Source organism: Geospiza fortis, unplaced genomic scaffold (genome assembly GCF_000277835.1).
Source record: "Geospiza fortis unplaced genomic scaffold, GeoFor_1.0 scaffold171, whole genome shotgun sequence".
Taxonomy (NCBI): domain Eukaryota; kingdom Metazoa; phylum Chordata; class Aves; order Passeriformes; family Thraupidae; genus Geospiza; species Geospiza fortis.
In genome coordinates, this window is record NW_005054313.1 from 7,323,807 (window position 1) to 7,328,673 (window position 4,867).

Consider the following 4,867-nt stretch of genomic DNA (forward strand, 5'->3'; position numbering starts at 1 on the left):
ATGACTGGCTGCCACTCTCTGGTGCTGAGGGCAATGAATTCCACTCTGAATTCCTCTCTGAATTTCTCCCTGTCTCCAGTGATTCACCAGGGCATTTGCCCTCTGTAGTCCTGCTGCTTCTCTCAGTGTGCTGTGCTGGTACAGAGGGGCAATTAGAGAAAGCACAAGGTCTCATTTCAAACAGAAGATGATAGGTGATGTTTGCTGCTGCACAGGCTTGAAAAACATCAGCTTCACCAGTGACTGCTTAAAATAAATCACACAAGGACTGGACTGATGTCCTTAGCAGCAATATGAGACTTTGCAGGAGAAGTTAGGAAGGAATATTAGGGAGTGCTGGTTTTATGCAAGGTAAGAAATACACTTGTAAATTTGTAATCCATGCATTACAAGACAAAAAGACAAAAAAAAAATCTTTCTCCCCAAAGCCATATTAAAAACGTGTTTGATGAACTTAAACTTAATCATTAGGATTGTAAAGACCAAAATTCAGTATTCTCTAGCAGATGAGAGCATCCTGACTGGTTTTCCTTTTAGAAATCTTGGCTGTAGAAGTTTGGCTTTGGAGGAATTAACTGTCCCATGTCCCCTGCCTCAAATATAAGTCCAAAGTTTAAATGAATTTGCTCAGTTTTGCTACAACACTGTCTTTGAGAGGTTTGAGCTTAGCTTTATGGTCAAAAGCCTTATTAGAATGGTCTTTACAGACCAAGTGACCATTTTTGTGGAATTCGTGTTAGTTATTTAAATTGCAGCAGATGGTAATTTTTTCGGGAAAGGAAAATTTCTAGTGTGTTGCTTTAGGACAAGAAAAATCTTCAGATGCTTATAGATGAGGATCTGTTAAAGCTGTAGGCCTAAAATGCAGATTCCCTATCAACTTTAATTAGCTTCTGTAAACCCTAAATTATGTAGTTATTTAAAACTAACCGGGGTGAAGAAAAGCAGTTTTGTCAACTTTCTGTTATTCACACTGATCCAAAAAGATGGCAAAGCAGCTCTGTAATATGACTTGTATTTCAGTGAGAAATGAATGCCAAGCCCTGAAAATGCATCAGAAGGACCTGACAGAGGCTGAAATGAGAGGAACAATAATTCCTTATACAGAAATCAAAATGCAAATGTGCTGAGCATGATGTCAGTGAAAATGTGGATTTCTTTGGACAGAGAAAAGCACCTGTAGGGTAGATATGCTGAGAAATCTCTGTAGTTACAGCATTTGAGATGTTCCATTCACAGGAGCACAGTGGTGCTGCCACTGTTGTTTAATATGCTCACACTTCAATGTGAGTGTATGATAACAGTAATAAAAGACAAATATGAATTTTGAAAAACGTTTGCATTACAGAAATGACCACAAGTCTTACTCATGAGTTATGCAGTCATTAGGCAAATTTGACAAATATTTATTCCTCACATCTGAGCACTGTTCAGAAATACTCTCTGTAATTACTTTTTACAAAGTGGCAGGGCAGCAGCTTTGTTGTTTTCAAACAATAGAATAGTTGTGCTCTTCTTTATCCTTCCCAACAGATGACAATTTGGGGAATGGAACATTTTCTGGAAATCACATACAGGTGTAGGGACTAAGAATTTGGGAAAGACATTGCCTTTGTGAACCTCTGTTCAAATTAGCATGTAGAGAATATAAAGTTCAATCAGAAAATTAACCATATTTCAGATCAGTAATTCATCCTTCAATAGAAAACTCAACATGAAAACTACTTGCTAACTCCTGCAAGGAAGAACCATATAATGTTTCAGGACATTTTACAGAAAAAAAAATCAAGCTCGTCACATGTACATTCTCAATCCCTGAGACTACTCACTGGGCAAAGTAAACAACAGAGAATAACTAATAACACGGGATGCAATTACTAGACTATCTTAAAGAAAAAAAAGCTGCTAACAAATAAAGAGGTACTTTAATTCAAATAACATTCAAGAAAATGTGGGCATCTAACATATGCTGTAAACTACCATTTAAAATCCTAGCCTGCTTTACCTATTCCTCTAAAAAGAAGGAAAAGAAGATTATTTTCTGATATGGAGCCCCAGGTCATTGCAATTGCACAATAGTTAGATCAAAGTCAGAAAGTGCTGCAGGCACTGTAGATGGATACAGTACAAGATGGTCACTTCTTCACTATCAGCCTCTTCTCAGGGCTATTTTATCATCTTCTGCCACAGCAGGAAGAGGCCCGATTTTGTTCATCTGCAAATCTATTCAAAGAGAAAAAAAGGATATTTCTCTTTTTCAGTTCTGGGATATTATAAACCTTGGGCAACTGAACATCTGGTAATTTCTCTAGCTGTTTCTCTAGCAGCTCTGTGCCTCTCTCAGACTCAAAATAGACCTGAAATAGCACTTGAATGAAGTCTTTTGCACATTGACTTATTTCCTTCTTTGCTTATCAGATAAAGAAGCAATAGACAGCACACTGGTACTAGATCCACACTATTAGCACACACATTTTCTATGCCTGACCTTGATATATGTGACCTGATCTGTGCATAATGTTGTGTCCTTGAGCAATTGGTTATTCACAAACAGACAGACACACAATTGGCTGTTTCTAATCATGCCCCATGTAGGTGAGAAACAAACAGACATTAAGGGCTTGTTTATTTTCTGGCAAACACCCAGCTGTGTTGGGAAGGTGTGCTGGGAGACCCACAATGGTTTCTAGGGCCTGTAACTGTAGAGTGAACTCACATTCATCATTGTGTCTAAGAAGTTATGGTGTAGGGAGAGGAAATAGCTGTCTCCAAATCACCTGGCTGTCCAGCAGAGAGAAAAGAATCAAAGCTGAGAGAAGAGTGGGTATTGCCTCCAGTGGGCCCCGCAGGCAAAGAAAGCCTCTGCTGGCCACAGACTGCACCGCTTGCTTTTAAGTTCTGGGCATCAAATTCTACAGAGATAATCAGTGCCATAAATAAAGGCTTTTAGAGGACTTCAGTAAATTTTTTTAAACCTTTCTTTGCTAGTATCTGCACTATATCTATAAATGTTTGTGAAATTAACTTTTATTAGCCAGGATGTCTACAGAAAGCAGATAAGACTTTTTCCTGCCATTTGTGTGCATTCACAGCAGAATCTCTGACTTAAAAGGTAAAACCTTTAGTAAGAATGTACCTGATTGAACAGAGTTTAACCAAGGAATTGAGGTGCTGATTGCTATTAAAGAATATCAAAAGAATTCCTGAAGTGCCTGTAAATTTCAATCTGCTAACATCAGATGAAAACAAGACTGCCGCAAACCATATAAATCAAGATTTACAAAAGAAGTAGTTAAAAATTATTTCCTCACTTATACTACAGAAATTTGGGGTTTCAGCACCATCCCCTGAAGATTTTACCTTTTGAGACCTTGGGCTGTGCATGGTGTTAACCCTGTGTTTATCATGGAGAGGTGAAGCAGCTGTCAACAAAGCCAAGTGTAAAGCAAAAAAATGAGCCAACAGTAGAGGTCAGCCATGAACTATAGATTTCCTCTCCAAATTTCTTGCCTGAACAATTCATGCTGTTTACTGAACACCCAAAAATATCTGGGGCACCTGTGCCAAAACAGCAGTGAATAACAGTTGAAGAGGAAAAGAAAACGAGTCCTTTCCAAAATGAGACAAGGCAAAAATCCAGATACTAAGAGCACTGCCACAGGAAGGCTGAATGAATAATAACACTTGTTTTTTCTGCGAATGACACAGAGCTCCCCTAGCAGCTTGCTCTTGTCTGCTGGCTGGTCCAAAAAGTCAATATCTTATGGAAAAAAAACCCAACCAAAACCCAAGAAACCACCAGCTATTACTTGGCTTTTGGAGAGTTAGCTTTACCACTTGCTGGTTTCTACTACCCCTTGGTAAAGTTGCCTGGCATGTTGGCTCCTTTGAAAAGGGGAAGTTTCAGTCCTGCTGTATGTGACAGCTGGAACACATGATGTGCCGATTGCTGAACTATTCAGGTTGCCCCAAGACGCATCTGCTTTTGTGCTCAACATTTAAAAATACTTAAACAGTAGCTACATAAATTAGGTCAGTGCTTAAGCTGAAACAGATAACCTGGATTTTTAAAGCTGAAAATTAACATGGGCTAAATAAACTGCTGTTTGATGGTCATTTGAAAACCAAGCACTTAGTTAGCCCTTGCAAATGACAACTTTCTTCAATATCATTCTTTTTTAAGTGCAGCTGCCTAGGACATTCATTTAATGTAGCAACTGGATTTGAAGGGCAGGGATTTGGGCTGAAAGAAATAACCCATCCTTGATGTCAAAATCGCACTTAGAGCTGCAGATGGGAACCAGACAATCAACAAAATGCACTGAATTTTCTAGGCCTCTTTCCAACTGTGGTGCATTATACCTGTATCAGGCAGGAGCTGAGCCACCATTTTACTGTCATGTGTTTGTCAAGCACTAAATGCAATGTCCCTTGGCCAAGGCTTTTTCCCCATATCTAGACAAAACATCCAGCACCTGAACCCCCAGCCCTGCACCTCTGCTGGGGATTTAACAGCCATGTGTGCAACATCATTGTGGCCATTGCTCTTCATCCCTAGATGTGACCTAAGCCAAGCTGCTGAGGCCGGCAAGGACTGGCCCTGCCCTGGTCCATGCCCTGGCTGCCTTCTCCTTCCGCTGCCCTCCTCACCCCCAGCAGGGGTTATCCTGCTCAGGGCACTCTGCTGCCCTTTGAACTAATTCACCTCTCCCAGAACAGCAGCAGCCACTGCCGATGGTGAAGGAGGATGACCTGTGCCGAGGAGGGCCGGGGAGCGGTGTGGGGCTCGGCAGTGGCTGATGGCCTTTGGCTTTTGGGGCAGTGCAGGCAGTGTGCGCTCCCCGGGGCAGTCGGGCCGGCTCCCCTC